The sequence below is a fragment of the Nerophis ophidion genome, linkage group LG29, assembly GCF_033978795.1.
Source record: "Nerophis ophidion isolate RoL-2023_Sa linkage group LG29, RoL_Noph_v1.0, whole genome shotgun sequence".
Lineage (NCBI taxonomy): Eukaryota > Metazoa > Chordata > Actinopteri > Syngnathiformes > Syngnathidae > Nerophis > Nerophis ophidion.
This window is the reverse complement of record NC_084639.1, coordinates 26508662-26527776: the sequence shown is the minus strand read 5'-3', so window position 1 is coordinate 26527776 and position 19115 is coordinate 26508662.

Here is a 19115-nt window from a genome sequence, read left to right as displayed (position 1 = left end):
AAAAAGAGTATGAGTTTGAACATCAAATATCTTTTTCCAACTCATATGGAAACGGGGTTTGTATTTGTTACCTTCTTGAGACCTCCGAATAATGCCTCCCTCTTTAGGACCAGCCTTTCTAGATATATAAAGAAGTGTATTTACAACATTAATCATATATACACACTATGCAAATATAAAAAATGCTTATTGTGAAAAAATTAGTTGGAATTTCACAAGAAAAAGGTCACAATTTCATAAGAAAAACTTTGAATTGTGGCAGTATTATAATAAAAGTTACAATAAAAACGGAACATTTTGTGAAATATTATGATAAAAGTTGGACTTTTACGCAACAGTCACAATTTTACAAGAAAACCTTAAAATGTTGGCAATTTTATGAAAAAGAGTAAAACATTTGGCAATATAATAGTAATCGTAATTTTACTGTATTACGAGAATAACAAAAATGCTAATATTGTGATAAGTCAAGATTTTTATTTGACAAATTTCACCATTTTACATTAAAAAGTAATAATTTTACAAGAAAAAAAGTGATAATTTTAAGAGAAAACATTGCAATATTACAGAAAGAATATGAGAATTTTTTCCTAATTGTCTTAGAAAAAAACAACACATTGTGAAAAAAGACTGCTGTTAGTTATTTTTATTTTAATGTTTTATTTATTGTTTGTAATTGGATTTTAATCTTCATTATTTACTTCAAGTTATTACAGTATGTTTCTATATGCATTTTTTTGCATTAATTTTGGCCAAAGGGGAGAACTTCAAATTTTTACACACACATGTTATTTCATATGTTGATCAGAGGGGGAGCACTTTTAAAAGCGACTCGCAGTCTATTTGAAAAAAAAAAAAAACCTCCTTCTTGGGACCACCCTCATTTTGATAGATGTCACCAGCAGGGGTGCACATGAGACATTGTCTATTAGATGCAATGTTATTGGGAACATCATTTATGTCATCACTTGTTCACACCTCCTCATATGGAAGGTACTTTTCCTTGTTGATGTCTCGAGAAGGATTAAAATACAAGAACACACACACACACACACACACACACAAATTATCATATTCATTACCTTCTTGAGACGTCTTAAAAATGCCTCCCTCTTTAGGACCAGCCTTTCTAAATATATGAATAAGTGTATTTACAACATTAATAATATATACATACTATGCAAATATAAAAAAAAATTACTGTAAAAAAATGAATTGGAATTTCACAAGAAAAACTTTGAATTGTGGCAGTATTATAATAAAAGTCGTCATTTTACTCAACGCAAGTAAAAATTTTACAAGAAAAACGAAACATTTTTTGCAATATTATGATAAAAAGTTGGAATTTTACTCAATAACAGTTGCAAATTTACAAGAAACGTTTAAAATGTTGGCGACTTTATGAAAAAAGTCCTAATTTTACTCGACAAAAGTCACCATCATATAAAAAAAAGAGTGATTTTAGTTTTTGTTTTTTTTTATTTTAAATTTTTTGTTTGTAATTGGATTGTAATCTACTTTATTCACTTCATTTTATTACACTATGTCTCTATATACATATTTATTCACTTCAAATTTTTACACACACTTGTTATTTCATATGTTGACCAGAGGGGGAGTACTTTTAAAAGCGACACAAAGTCAATAAAAAGAGAATACAATGATTTGCAAATCTTTTTAAATTTATATTCAATTGAATAGACTGCAAAGACAAGATATTTATCGTTGGAACTGGAAACGTGTTATTTTTTGCATATATTAGCTCATTTGGAATTTGATGCCTGCAACATGCATCGGAAAAGCTGGCACAGGGGGCAAAAAAGACTGAGAAAGTTGAGGAATGCTCATCAAACACTAATTTGGAACATCCCACAGGTGGACAGGCTAATTAGGAACAGGTGGGTGCCATGATTGGGTATAAAAGCAGCTTCCATGAAATGCTCACTCATTCACAAACAGGGATGGGGCGAGGGTTACCACTTTGTCAACAAATGTGTGAGCTAATTGTCGAACAGTTTAAGAACAACATTTCTCAACCAGCTATTGCAAGGAATTTAGGAATTTCATCATCTGCGCTCCGTAATATCATCAAAAGGTTCAGAAAATCTGGAGAAATCACTGCATGTAAGCCATGATATTACAGACCCTCAGGCAGTATTGCATCAAAAAACAACATCAGTGTGTAAAGGATATCACCACATGGGCTCAGGAACACTTCAGAAAACCGCTGTCAGTAACTGCAGTTTGTCACTACATCTCTAAGTGCAAGTTAAAATTCTACAATGCAAAGCCAAAGCCATTTATCAACAACACCCAGAAAAAATGGTCTGTTTCTGAGTAAAGGAACCATCTGGACTGTTCTAGGCGCAAAGTGTAAAAGCCAGCTTGTATGATGGTATGGGGGTGTATTAGTGGCCAAGGCATGGGTAACTTACACATCTGTGAAGGCACCATTAATGCTGAAAAGTACATACAGCTTTTGGAGCAACATATGTTGCCATCCAAGCAACGTCTTTTTCAAAGATGCCCCTGCTTATTTCAGTAAGACAATGCCAAGTCACGTGTTACAACAGTGTGGCTTCATAGTAAAAGAGTATGGGTACTAGACTGGCCTGCCTGTAGTCCAGACCTGTCTCCCATTGAAAATGTGTGGTGCATTATGAAGCCTAAAATACCACAACGGAGACCCCAGACTGTTGAACAACTTAAGCTGTACATCAAGCAAGAATGGGAAATAATTCCACCTGAAAAGCTTCGAAAATGTGTCTCCTCAGTTCCCAAACCTTTACTGAGTGTTGTTAAAAGGAAATGCCATGTAACACACTGGTAAAAATGCCCCTGTACCAACGTTAAAGATTTACAGACTTGTTTGGGGGACCACTAGAGGCAGCCTGCATACCACTCGTGTTATCGGTAACATATTTTGAGAATCCCTGATTTAGGTCATCAAATAAGGTAAATGTTCTTCTTTAAATGTTTACCCTTTGGCTCATTGTCCAGAGCAGCTAGCTTGATATTTTTGTTTAAAAAAAAAAAAGGTATTTTTGCCAACTGATAATATATTTGCATGTAAAATATAAATACATTTTTAATCCAACAGATGGCGGATGACCATTATGAAACACCAACACCTTATCAGTGAAGTTTCAACACAACCCTCATTTTAAAGATATCACTTTGTTGCAGTAATCAACTGGATCTTTACCAATTTAACTTATAAAATACAACTGTTTGGTAAGGTTTGTTAGCAACAAAATTAGCGTAGCAGCTATAATATCATTAATTCGATACAAAACAATGCAAATGTTTATTTTGGCTTTTGGTTATGTTGGCGTGAAAGAGCATGAAGTGTGAGGAGCGTGGACTTAAAGGTGTTGCAGTGTGTGACATGAGGATTACATAAGTACACTCACAACACTGAGAACATCCTTGTTGATTTGTCCTTTGCCAACCGACCGACCGATCAATAATCAGAATACTCAACCTTTACTCAGAAATATGCAGAGGTGACGTCAAGGCGGCCAGTGATTTCAGAGACTGATGTGTCCTGCATGCTCAACAACACGCAGCATCACTTATCAACTATTATATATATATATATATATATATATATATATATATGTATATATATGCAGCTGAGATAAACTCCAGCACCCCCCGTGACCCCAAAAGGGAAAAGCGGTAGAAAATGGATGTATTTGTGTGTGTGTGTGTATATATATATATATATATATATATATATATATATATATATATATATATATATATATATATATATATATATATCAATCATTTCAAACCACAACAGAGCAATTGCAAAAGGACTGCCTACCCCTAGACTAAACGACTCTGAAACCAATAAGGAATGTAACTGTCGCAAGAAACCTGACTGCCCTCTCAACGGGGGGTCCTTACAGACATCAGTCGTTTACCAAGCAAAGGTAACACGCAAGGACATTAACACATCAGACACGCACGTAGGATTAACCGAAGGAGCGTTCAAAACAAGATGGAATAATCACAAGGCCTCCTTTAGAAAGCAGACTTTGCGGAATTCTACAGAACTCAGCAAACACATTTGGAACCTCAAAGACAATAATATTGAATATTCAATAACAAGACAAATTCTTGCATCCAGCACACCTTACAACAGTGGTAATAAAAGATGCAACCTATGCTTAAAAGAGAAACTGTTTATTATATATCATCCGGATCTATCATCCCTCAACAAGCGCAGTGAAATCATTTCAACATGCCGCCACAGACGGAAACACCTCCTAGGTAACACATGAGCCAATCACCACACCCTACGCCTGCTTGTACCCACCCACTCTGTGCCCTATATAAACCATTGTATGTGAATGCTTCCATTAAAATCTCCTGATGATTGAGGGAACCCCTCATGAAACAGTTCTGTAGAGATGAAGTAGTCTTGTGATTTTTCCCACACCTACATATTGCGCTCTACCACGGTATCGAGCACTATTCTTTGGATAATCCAATCAAGACATATATATATATATATATATATATATATATATATATATATATATATATATATATATATATATATATACACAAATATTTTTATTCACTGCCGTTTAACCCAGCATGAGACTGTTTTTAACTTTTAACTTTAACTGTTTTAACTTTTTTAACTGCTTTTTATCTAACAAATTGTTCTTAGGGTAATTTGTATTTGCTATTTCAATGTGTTTTTTACTTCAGTTTTAAATGTCATTTTCTTAGTTTGTCATTTGCCTTTATTTCTTTGTGGTGTACAGCCCTTTGTTCTTCAACTTTGGTTGTTTTTAAAGGGCTTTATAAATAATGTTGTTATGGTATGGTAAATATAGAAAAAAAGTATATAGATAGATAGATAGATAGATAGATAGATAGATAGATAGATAGATAGATAGATAGATAGTACTTTATTGATTCCTTCAGGAGAGTTCCTTCAGGAAAATTAAAATTCCAGCAGCAGTGTACAGAGTTGAGATCAATTAAAAAAAACATAATAATAATAAATAAATATATATATATATATATATATATATATATGAAAAATACTTAAAATATATATATATATATATATATATGCATACATAAATATACATACACACATACATATATATGTATATACATATACAATATTCATATATATATATATTTTTTACATGCCTTATTTAAATGTATTTCACAATTCCAAAATTGTGTGTGTGTGTATATATATATATATATATATATATATATATATATATATATATATATATATATATATATATATATATATATATATATATATATATATGTTTTAAGTCAAATTATCATCAATAGGATCTGTTATATAATATAAGATGATGTTTGCTGTTCAATTTTACAGTTTGTAATATATATATTTTTAATCCAGCAATTCCTGAAATTATTTAATCCATTTATCGAGGCATTTCAGACGGAAGAACTACAAAAAACTATATTAGTGAATCAATGATATTCCAACAAGGCTCTCAACAAATGAACATAATCTTGATCAATTAAACAGACTTGATTGAGGCTCAGAACTAAACACTGACGCCTAATTTCATTATGAAGATCTAATTAAATTAAAAAATACAATCACAGTCTAATTATTGGCAGGTCGGAGAAGGAGTAGAGTGTTGCGTGTGTGTTTGTGTGTGTGTATGTGTGTGTGTGTGCGGTGTGTGTGTGCGTGTGTTTGTGTTCTTGTATTTCTACCCTTCTTGAGACATGAACAGTTGGGACCAAAATCAATACGGAAAACCATTTAATCTAAAAGAGAATGTCTCATCTATCCAAAGGAGGATGGTCCCAAAAAGGAGGGATTTTTCAAATTGACTGTGTGTCGCTTTTAAAAGTGCGCCCCCTTTGGCCAAAATAAAAATAAAAAAACATTCATAATTATGTATATAAATACATACTGTAATAACTTGAGGTAAATAATGAAGATTACAAAACAATTGCAAACATGCATTTAAATAAATCAAAACATTCCTAAAAGCAGTCTTTTTCTCATCATGTCTTGACTTTTTAATTATAAAATTGGGAACAATATCTCAAATTCTTTCTGTTTCTGTATTAATGCAATATTGTCTTATACAATTGTGACTTTTTAATATAAAGTCATAACTTTTAATATAAAAATGATTACTTGGTAATGCAAACTGGTGATGTTTATCATATAAAATTTTGACTTTTATTACAATGTTGCCAATTTCTTTGTTCTTGTAAAATAGTGACATTTTTTTTTTTTAGTAAAATGATGACTTCATAATTTTGCCAAGTAAAATTCCGATTATTATTAAAATAATATTGCCATTATATTATAGTTTTCTTATAAAATTGTGACTTTTGTCGAGGAAAATTACAACTTTTATCATAATAATGCGTGGTCCCAAAAAGGAGGGATTTTTCAAATTGACTGTGTGTCGGTTCTAAAAGTGTTCCTCCTCTGGTCAACGTATGAAATAACAAGTGTGTGTAAAAAATTTGAGGCGCTCGCCTTCTGGCCAACATATGGACAGAATTTCTAGGCGCAGTCAAAGCGTTGAGGGGTTCCAGTTTGGTGGCTGCAGGATTAGGTCTCTGCTTTTTGCAGATGATGTGGTCCTGATGGCTTCATCTGACCGGGATCTTCAGCTCTCACTGGATCGGTTCGCAGCCGAGTGTGAAGCGACCGGAATGAGAATCAGCACCTCCAAGTCCGAGTCCTTGGTTCTCGCCCGGAAAAGGGTGGAATGCCATCTCCGGGTTGGGGAGGAGACCCTGCCCCAAGTGGAGGAGTTCAAGTACCTAGGAGTCTTGTTCACGAGTGGGGGAAGAGTGGATCGTGAGATCGACAGGCGGATCGGTGCGGCGTCTTCAGTAATGCGGACGTTGTACCGATCCGTTGTGGTGAAGAAGGAGCTGAGCCGGAAGGCAAAGCTCTCAATTTACCGGTCGATCTACGTTCCCATCCTCACCTATGGTCATGAGCTTTGGGTCATGACCGAAAGGATAAGATCACGGGTACAAGCGACCCAAATGAGTTTCCTCCGCCGTGTGGCGGGTCTCTCCCTTAGAGATAGGGTGAGAAGCTCTGCCATCCGGGAGGAACTCAAAGTAAAGCCGCTGCTCCTTCACATCGAGAGGAGCCAGATGAGGTGGTTCGGGCATCTGCTCAGGATGCCACCTGAAGCCTTCCCAAGGGATGTGTTTAGGGCACGTCCAGCTGGTAGGAGGCCACGGGGAAGACCCAGGACACGTTGGGAAGACTATGTCTCCCGGCTGGTCTGGGAATGCCTCGGGATCCCCCGGGAAGAGCTAGACGAAGTGGCTGGGGAGAGGGAAGTCTGGGCTTCCCTGCTTAGGCTGCGTCCCCCGCGACCCGACCTCGGATAAGCGGAAGAAGATGGATGGATCATAATATTGCGTGGTCCCAAAAAGGAGGGATTTTTCAAATTGACTGTGTGTCGGTTTTAAAAGTGCTCCCCCTCTGGCCAACATATGCAATAACAAGTGTTTGTAAGAAATTTTAATGCCAAGATTAATTAAAAATATTAAATAAAGTTTTTTCATAAAATTGTGACTTTTGTCGCGTAAAAATATGACTTTTCATAAAATCGCCAACATTTTAAGCTTTTCTTTTAAAATTGTGACTGTTATTGAGTAAAATTCCAACTTTTATCATAATATTGTGTGGTCCCAAAAAGGAGGGATTTTTCCAATTGACTGTGTGTCGGTTTTAAAAGTGCTCCCCCTCTGATCAACATATGAAATAACAAGTGTGTGTGAACATTTGAAGTGCTTCCCTTCTGGCCAACATATGAAATAAGTGTTTGTAAGACATTGAAATGCCAAAATGAATTAAAAATATTAAAGTTTTCTTATAAAATTTTGACTTTTGTTGAGTAAAATATGACTATTTTCATAAAAATTGCCAACATTTTAAGCTTTTCTTTTAAAATTGCAACTCTTATTGAGTAAAATTCCTACTTTTATCATGATATTGCGTGGTCCCGATAAGGAAGGATTTTTAAAATTGACTGTGTGTTGGTTTTAAAAGTGCTCCCCCTCTGATCAACATATGAAATAACAAGTGTGTGTAAACATTTGAAGTGCTGAGCCCCTACTGGCCAACATACAAAATAAGTGTTTGGAAGAAATTGAAATGTCAAAATGAATTAAACATATTAAATAAAGTTTTCTTATAAAATTGAGACTTTTGTTGAGTAAAAATATGACTCTTTTCATTAAAATCGCCAACATTTTAAGCTTTTCTTTTAAAATTGCGACTGTTATTCAGTAAAATTCCTACTTTTATCATAATATTGCGTGGTCCCAATAAAGAGGGATTTTTCCAATTGCCTCTGTGTCGGTTTTAAAAGTGCTCCCCCTCTGGCCAACATATGAAATAAGTGTCTGTAAAAATTTGAAGTGCTCCCCTTGTGGCCAACGTATGAAATAACAAGTGTTTGTGAGAAATTTAAATGCCAAAATTAATTTAAAATATTAAATAAGTAAAGTTTTCTTATAAAAGTGTGACTTTTGTCGAGTTAAAGTACAACTCTTTTCATAAAATTGCCAACATGTAAAGCTTTTCTTTTAAAATTGCAACTGTTATTGAGTAAAAATTCTACTTTTATCATAATATTGCGTGGTCCCAAAAAGGAGGGATTTTTCAAATTGACTGTGTGTCGGTTTTAAAAGTGATCCCCCTCTGGCCAACATATAAAATAAGGGTTTGTAAGAAATTTAACTGCCAAAATGAATAAAAAATATTAAATAAAGTTTTCTTATAAAATTTTGACTTTTGTCGAGTAAAAATAAGACTTTTCATAAAATCGCCAATATTTTAAGCTTTTCTTTTAAAATTGCGACTGTTATTGAGTAAGATTCCAACTTTTATCATAATATTGTGTGGTCCCAAAAAGGAGGGATTTTTCAAATTGACTGTGTGTCGGTTTTAAGAGTGCTCCCCCTCTGGTCAACATATGAAATAACAAGTGTGTGTAAACATTTGAAGTGCTTCCCTTCTGGCCAACATACAAAATAAGTGTTTGTAAGAAATTGAAATGCCAAAATGAATTAAAAATATTAAATAAATAAAGTTTTCTTATAAAATTTTGACTTTTGTTGAGTAAAAATATGATTGTTTTCATAAAAATCGCCAACATTTTAAGCTTTTCTTTTAAAATTGCAACTGTTATTCAGTAAAATTCCTACTTTTATCATAATATTGCGTGGTCCCAAAAAGGAGGGATTTTTCCAATTGACTGTGTGTCGGTTTTAAAAGTGCTCCCCCTCTGATCAACATATGAAATAACAAGTGTGTGTGAACATTTGAAGTGCTTCCCTTCTGGCCAACATACAAAATAAGTGTTTGTGAGAAATTGAAATGTCAAAATGAATTTAAAATATTATATAATGTTTTCTTATAAAATTGTGACTTTTGTTGAGTAAAAATATGACTATTTTCATAAAAATCACCAACATTTTAAGCTTTTCTTTTAAAATTGCGACTGTTATTCAGTAAAATTCCTACTTTTATCATAATATTGCGTGGTCCCAATAAGGAGGATTTTTCCAATTGACTGTGTGTCGGTTTTAAAAGTGCTCCCCCTCAGGTCAACATATGAAATAACAAGTGTGTGTAAACATTTGAGGTGCTCCCCTTCTGGCCACCATATGAAATAACAAGTGTTTGTAGGAAATTTAAATGCCAAAATTAATGACAAATTTTAATTGAGTAAAGTTTTCTTACAAAATTGTGACTTGTCGAGTCAAAGTACGACTCTTTTCATAAAATTGTCAACATTTTAAGCTTTTTTTTTTTAAATTGCGACTGCTATTGAGTAAAATTCCGACTTTTATGATAATATTGCAGAAATGTTCAGTTTTTCTTGTAAAATTCTGACTTGCTTTGAGTAAAATGACGACTTCTATTATAATACTGCTAAAATTCAAGGTTTTTCTTGTAAAATTGTGACCTTTTGATTGTGAAATTCCAACTCATTTTTCCCAACAAGCTTTTAATATTTACATAGTATGTATATATTATTCATGTTGTAAATACACTTCTTTATATATTTAGAAAGGGTGGTCATAAAGAGGGAAGCATTTTTCAGAGGTCTCAAGAAGTTAACAAATATAAGTGTGTTTCTGTGTGTGTGTGTGTGTGTGTGTGTGTGTGTGTGTGTGTGTGTGTGGTAATTGTTGACACAGTCAACCTCACTATGTCCTTGAACGCTGCATGGATCCCCCCTCCCATAAAAAGGGGGTGTTAATTTTTAAGCCTTTATTGCTTGACGCACGCATGTGCAAAATAAGGGTCGTTTACAGGAAGTCGCGAGCAATAAGGTTATTGACCGTGGCGCCCCCTGAAGCCCGGGAAGGGAATGACACATTCCTCTCTGCTTCTCAGTTCACTCAGATTCTGACAGCAGTTGGTTTTCGTGCACAAGAAGTGTTGTAACAATATTGTAGTACCAAAAATGCATTTTGATACTTTTTGGTACTTTTCTAAAAAATGGGACCACAAAAAATGTCATTATTGGCTTTATTTTAACCAATAATCTTAGGGTACATGAAACATATGTTTATTATTGCAAGTTTGTCCTTAAATAAAATAGTGAACATACAAGACAACTTGTCTTTTACTAGTAAGTAAACAAACAAAGACTCCTAATTAGTCTGCTGACATTTGCAGTAACATATTGTGTCATTTATACAGCTATTATTTCGTACACATTATGAGGGACAAACTGTAAAAAATGATTATTAATCCACTTGTTCAATTACTGTAAATATCTCCTTATTTTTCAGTTTTAACATGTTCTATCTACACTTCTGTTAAAATGTAATAATCACTTATTCTTCTCTTCTTTGATACTTTACATTAGTTTTGGATGATACCACACATTTAAGTATCAATCTGATACCAAGTAGTTACAGGATCATACATTAAAATATAAAACCTAATAAACCAATACTGATGAAGAAATACTGATGTAAAGGGTAGGTGTCGCGCTATTTTCTGTTTTAACATGTTCTATCTATACTTCTGTTAAAATGTAATAATCACTTATTTTTTTCTTCTTTGATACTTTACATTCGTTTTGGATGATTCCACACATTTGGTAATCGATCCGATACCAACTAGTTACAGGATCATACATTGGTCATATTCAAAGTCCATGGACTGAATTTATAAACATAATATATATTTTTTTTAAAGGAAAAAAAGATTTTGTGACGATAAAAAATGTCGATTTAATCACAGTAGTATTGACTAGAAACGCCATTGTACTTGGTATCATTACAGTGGATGTCAGGTGTAGATAGATGAATTGTACTTTATTGATTCCTTTTGGAGAGTTCCTTCATGAAAATTAAAAGTGTGTAGATCCACCCATGGCGTTTGTTAACATTCAGGGTGCTAGCTTGCTTTTAGCATTTAGCTATTGTAATCCTCCTACGGTGTGTAGTGAAGCATGTTTAGCTATTCCTCGTCCTCCAGCTATAATGATACTTGTAAGAAACTTACTTTATTCCTCGCCATGGAAGCGAGGATTAGTGATTCAGAAGTAGCTAAAACACTGACGACTGTGATTTGGTGTTTGATGCTAGCTGGCACTTCTTCCTGAGGGCGTTTCAGTGTCATAACGTCACTTTTATCTTTACGCCAAAATGCGTCCATTCTCGCTTTTCTGTCTACACCTGTGTCTGCTTGTAAGTACTCTGTGTGTGTGCGTGCTGCCGAACATGCTCCTCTGCTCATAAACCAGCAATGTCATGACATGATGACACGCCGTCGTAAAACTGGTACTTTTTCAAACAGTGTATAGTACCGTTTTTGATTCATTAATACCGCAATACTATACCAGTACCGGTATACCGCACAACGTTATGCACAAGTTATAAAATATAATATCGGTGCTCTCTGGTCCTGCTGATTCTTTATGAGTGTAAAGATGGCTGAGGAGAACTAATCTTCATGTCTGAACTGAAGAACCTTCTGCAGATTTGGTGACATTTCCATCTAAATCCATAGGTGTTGATATGGAGGGACTCTAATCTCAGCCCAGAAAAAAAATAAAACCAAAGCATTGTTCCTCCTCTTCTTTCGAGGATAAGTGAAATGGAGAGAGCCCTGCACTTTGACACCTCGCCATCTGAAGAGTTCGCCTCACGCTTGCGAAACATCATGAAAGGAAAAAGTTAACTCGGCAAAACAAAAACTACGTTTTCCTTCCTTGGTGGAGCAATGCTGAACAGCATAGTCTTCATTTTGTTTCTTTTGGGTTTCTTTCACGTATTTTTCTGATAAGTACTTCTTTTTTTGAGTCGTAGTTACCCTATTTTCCCGACCATCGGGCACACTGCCGATGAATGGTCTATTTTTGATCTTTTTTCATAAATAAGGTGCACCAGATTATAGGGCACATCAAAGCAGTCATATTATTTATTTATTTTTCCAAATGTAATAGACTTCCTTGTGGTCTACATAACATGAAATAACACAAAACACTATAATCCCAAAATGCTGTAATAGGACACACCGTAACACCAAAACAGAAAACGTAGTAAAAAAAGTAGTTCCACAACACCATGAAACACTGTAACACAAAGCACCGTAACATTAAATGGCATAACGACAAAAGTACAAAGCGGAAAGTTGTAACAAAAAAATCCAGACCACAAAACGCCACAAGACGGAAGGCCATAGTACAAAGGACCATAACATGGAGTGTCGTAGCATGAAACACCGTAACACGAAACAGCGTAACGACAAATGTACAATATTGAAAGTCATAACATTAGAGACTGTAACACGAGTTTCCGTAATACAAAAGGACCATAACACGTAATGTCGTAGCATGAAACACCGTAACACAAAGCACAATAACACGAAACGGCGTAGCGGCAAATGTTCAATGCTGAAAGCCGTAACATTAGAGACCGTAACATTAGAGACCGTAACACGAGTTTCCGTAATACAAAAGGACCATAACACGTAACGTCGTAGCATGAAACACCGTAACACAAAGCACCATAACACGAAACGGCGTAGCAACAAATATACAATGCTGAAAGCCGTAACATTAGAGACTGTAACACGAGTTTCCGTAATACAAAAGGACCATCACACGTAACGTCGTAGCATGAAACACCGTAACACAAAGCACCATAACACGAAACGGCGTAGCGACAAATGTACAATGCTGAAAGCCGTAACATTAGAGACCGTAACACGAGTTTCCGTAATACAAAAGGACCATCACACGTAACGTCATAGCATGAAACACCGTAACACAAAGCACCGTAACACGAAACGGCATAGCGACAAATGTACAATGCTGTAAGCCGTAACATTAGAGACTGTAACACGAGTTTCCGTAATACAAAAGGACCATAACACGTAACGTCGTAGCATGAAACACCGTAACACGAAGCACCATAACACGAAACGGCGTAGCGACTAATGTACAATGCTGAAAGACGTAACATTAGAGACTGTAACACGAGTTTCCGTAATACAAAAGGACCATCACACTTAACGTCGTAGCATGAAACACCGTAACACAAAGCACCATAACATGAAACGGCATAGCGACAAATGTACAATGCTGAAAGCCGTAACATTAGAGACTGTAACACGAGTTTCCGTAATACAAAAGGACCATAACACGTAACGTCGTAGCATGAAACACCGTAACACAAAGCACCATAACACGAAACGGCGTAGTGACAAATGTACAATGCTGAAAGTCGTAACACGAGTTTCCGTAATACAAAAGGACCAAAACACGTAACGTCGTAGCATGAAACACCGTAACACAAAGCACCATAACATGAAACGGCGTAGTGACAAATGTACAATGCTGAAAGTCGTAACACGAGTTTCCGTAATACAAAAGGACCAAAACACGTAACGTCGTAGATTGAAACACCGTAACAGAAAGCACCATAACACAAAACTGCGTAGCGACAAATGTACGATGCTAAAAGTCGGAACATTAGAGACTAACACGAGTTTCCGTAATACAAAATGACCATAACACGTAACGTTGTAGCATGAAACACCGTAACACAAAGCACCGTAACACGAAACGGCGTAACGACAAATGTACAATGGAGAAATTCGTAACATTAGAGACTGTAACACGACTTTCCGTAATACAAAATGACCATAACACGTAACGTCGTAGCATGAAACACCGAAACACAAGATGAAATGGCATAACAATGAGAAACATCGTGAAATGTAAGCCTGAAACGCAACACATTGTGACTCAAAACGGCGTAACACAAAACGTCCTATTACAAAACGGCTTAACACAAAATGCGGTAACATTTGTAAGTCGAAAGGTCATAGGATGAAACAATGTAGCATGAAAGACAAGAACACAGCACGTCAGAACACAAAATGTACAATGCTGAAAGTCGTAACATTCAAGACCATAACATGAGTTGCCATACTACGAAACATCCTACCACGTAGTGTCGTAACACGAAAGGTCATAACACAAAACACTGCAACATGAAAGGTAACACAAGGATCACCTGTATCATTAGAATACAACCCATCAGAACGATTTTACCACTAACATTTATTATCAAAGAAAAAACAACAATAGCAGTTAGACTGAAATCAATACCATCATTATCTGGATCGATGCACCCACCCATGGTGAAAAGCCCTGGTTAATGTGTATCCAAAACAACTGCATTTGTCTTGTCCTCCATTTCCACAAATATCTCTCAAAGGACGAGCTAACGGGACAAAGACTTCCTTGGAATGCACGAGTGCTTCTGTCCTCTCGCCTCCCTGCTGGTCAAATAATTGCGCTCATTTATCTGGGAACAGCGTCCTCATCATGAGACAAACTGGTGTTAATAGACTAGCGCCAGCAAGAAAACTGAAAAGAGTCTTCTTTTTTTATCTCACACAGCAGGGGTTGTTTTTTGCTGCCATCTACTGGCTGAAACTTGATACTATAGGAAGTGTACTGAATTCTTTCATTCACATCTGTAACTAAAATGTAGGAATACATTTAACACTTTATGGCAATTTACCTTTTGTTTTTATAATGTTTAATATACCAGTAGAGGTAAAAAAATGAGTTTGCGGACAAATAGATATGAAAATACAAACCCCGTTTCCATATGAGTTGGGAAATTGTGTTAGATGTAAATATAAACAGAATACAATGATTTGCAAATCATTTTCAACCCATATTCAGTTGAATATGCTACAAAGACAACATATTTGATGTTTAAACTCAAAAACTTATTATTTTTTTTGCAAATAATAATTAACTTAGATTTTCATGGCTGCAACGCGTGCAAAAGTAGTTGGGAAAGGGCATGTTCACTACTGTTCGTCTCCACTGTTGTATTTTACGCTTCATAATGTGCCACACATTTTCCATGGGAGACAGGTCTGGACTGCAGGCGGGCCAGGAAAGTTCCCACACTCTTTTACTACGAAGCAACGCTGTTGTAACATGTGGCTTGGCATTGTCTTGCTGTAATAAGCAGCGGCGTCCGTGATATCGTTGCTTGGATGACAACATAAAACCTGCATGGACCTTTCAGCATTAATGGTGCCTTCACAGATGTTTAAGTTACCCATGCCTTGAGCACTAATACACCCCGATACCACCACAGATGCTGGTTTTTGAACTTTGCGCCTATAACAATCTAGATGGTTATTTTCCTCTTTGTTCTGGAGGACACCACGTCCTCTGTTTCCAAATATAATTTGAAATGTGGACTCGTCAGACCACAGAACACTTTTCCACTTTGCATCAGTCGATCTTAGGTGAGCTTGGGCCCAGATTAGCCGGCGGCGTTCTTTGGTGTTGTTGATAAATGGTGTTTGCTTTACATAGCATAGTTTTACTTGCACTTACAGATGTAGCAACCAACTGTAGTTACTCACAGTGGTTTTATGAAGTGTTCCTGAGCCCATGTGGTGATATCCTTTACACACTGATGTCGGTTTTTGATGTGGTACCGCCTGGGGGATCAAAGGTCCGTAATATCATCGCTTACGTGCAGTGATTTCTCCAGATTTTCTGATTTTACGGACCGTAGATGGTAAAATCCCTAAATTCCTTGCAATTGCTTGTTGAGAAATGTTCTAAAACTGTTCGACAATTTGCTTACAAAGTGGTGACCCTCACCTCATCCTTGTTTGTGAATTACTTAGCATTTCATGGAAGAGGCTTTTATACCCAAACATGGCACCCACCTGTTCCCAATTAGCCTGCACACCTATGGGATATTCCAAATAAGTGTTTGATGAGCATTCCTCAACTTTATCAGTGTTTATTGCCACCTTTCTCAACTTCTTTTTCACATGTTGCCGGCATCAAATTCTAAAATTATTGATTATTTGCAGAAAAAAAATATTTATCAGTTTGAACATCAAATATGTTGTCTTTGTAGCATATTCAACTGAATATGGCTTGAAAAGGATTTTCGAATCATTGTATTCCATTTATATTTGCATCTAACACAATTTCCCAACTCATATGGAAACAGGGTTTGTAGTATCAATCTGGTGGATATTCCTGAGCGATAATGAGGAAGCCAGTCACGTGATCGCGTGATGTCGCGCTAGGAACAGAAAAATCCCTTCCCCATCAACAACAATGCTCATCATGCAGACTTTGTGAGAGCCAACAACAATGACAAATTCAGATCCACGACCTTATATTTTTGAACCCGAACACAAAGAGGATGAGTAAAAGCAGCCCTCATCTGTGACAACACCGGCATGGGCTACAGGGTTGGAGGTGAAACATCTGGTTGACTGGTGCAGAACCAACAACGTGGTCCAGAACCTCGAAAAGACCGAGGAAGCACCAGTCCAGCCACGCCCCAATCTTCATCAACGACACAGCAGTGGAGATGGTAAGCAGCACTAAGTTCCTGGGGGTGCAGATAACTGACACTATGACCTGGTCCCTACACGCTTGTAAAAAGAGCTCAGCAGCGCATGCACTTTTTGCGTCGGATGAAAATAACACAGCTCCATCCCCCCGTTCTACAGAGGCACAATGGAGAGCCTACTGACCAACTGCATCTCTGTCTGGACTGGAGCCTGCAGTGCCTCGGACTGGAAGTCTCTGCAGGGAGTGGTTTTTGATACAGTGCCGTGTGAGGGATCGAAGGTCACGGCCATTCAATGTTGGTTTCCGGCCATGTTGCTTACGTGGAGTGATTTCTCCAGATTCTCTGAACCTTTTGATGATATTATGGAGCGTAGATGTTGAAATCCCTAAATTTCTTGCAATGTCACTTTGAGAAACGTTGTTCTTAAACTGTTTGACTATTTGCTCCCGCAGTTGTGGACAAAGGGGTGTACCTCGCCCCATCCTTTCTTGTGAAAGACTGAGCATTTTTTGGGAATGTTACGTCTTCGTGGCCTCGTGCGCAAGGGGTGCTTCTTCCAAGATGCAGTCGGGCCATGACACAGCGTACAGGTAAGAAAACAGATGTATTTAACTTCAAACAGACTAATAACAAAACAACACTGGTGCTAAGGAAAAAGGCAAACAAACATCTACTAGCGTGTGAGCTAGGGAAACAGAAGGTGGCTAAGCGCGAAAGCATTAGCGAGCAAACACTTGAGAACACAAAGAGGCTCGGCGTGGAAGCTAGCAAGTATCAAAACTGATTATTACCAAAGTCAGGAGTCCACGAAGACATATAATCAATCAATCAATCAATCAATGTTTATTTATATAGCCCCAAATCACAAATGTCTCAAAGGACTGCACAAATCATTACGACTACAACATCCTCGGAAGAACCCACAAAAGGGCAAAGAAAACTCACACCCAGTGGGCAGGGAGAATTTACATCCAGTGGGACGCCAGTGACAATGCTGACTATGAGAAACCTTGGAGAGGACCTCAGATGTGGGCAACCCCCCCCCCTCTAGGGGACCGAAAGCAATGGATGTCGAGCGGGTCTAACATGATACTGTGAATGTTCAATCCATAGTGGCTCCAAGACAGCAGCGAGAGTCCCGTCCACAGGAAACCATCTCAAGCGGATCAGCAGCGTATAAAAGAGTTTATCAGACTTGACGAGACCAGGAGGAGTAAATGAAACAGGTCGGTTAATATAGAGTCACCAATCAAAACCAGGTGTGCAAACAAAGGCAGGTGAACAAATCAAGTTGCCATGGTGACAATAACAAATCAGGAAGTGCACAAACTAAGACTCGGAAGCGTCCATGAATCAAGAAGATAAACACAAATTACTCAAACCCAAATAATGTAAGATTTGAGCGGCGGATCTTAACAGGGAAGCTGTTTTTATACCCAATCATGGCACCCACCTGTTCCCAATTAGCCTGCACACCTGTGGGATGTTCCAATTAAGTGTTTGATGAGCATTCCTCAACTTTATCAGTATTTATTGCCACCTTTCCCAACTTCTTTGTCACGTGTTGCTGGCATCAAATTCTAAAGTTAATGATTATTTGCACAGAAAAAACATGTTTATGAGTTTGAACATCAAATATGTTGTCTTTGTAGCAGATTCAACTGAATATGGGTTGAAAAGGATTTGCATATCATTGTATTCTGTTTTTTTTTGGGCTTCACGGTGGCAGAGGGGTTAGTGCGTCTGCCTCACAATACGAAGTTCCTGCAGTCCTGGGTTCAAATCCAGGCTCGGGAACTTTCTGTGTGGAGTTTGCATGTTCTCCCCGTGAATGCGTGGGTTCCCTCCGGGTACTCCGGCTTCCTCCCACTTCCAAAGACATGCACCTGGGGATAGGCCCCTCCCCCCTCCAAAGACATGCACCTGGGGATAGGTTGATTGGCAACACTAAATTGGCCCTAGTGTGTGAATGTGAGTGTGAATGTTGTCTGTCTATCTGTGTTGGCCCTGTGATGAGGTGGCGACTTGTCCAGGGTGTACCCCGCCTTCCGCCCGATTGTAGCTGAGATAGGCACCAGCGCCCCCCGCGACCCCAAAAAGGGAATAAGCGGTAGAAAATGGATGGATGGATGTATTCTGTTTATATTTACATGTAACACAATTTCCCAACTCATATGGAAACGGGTTTTGTATATAAATATATATATTTGTGT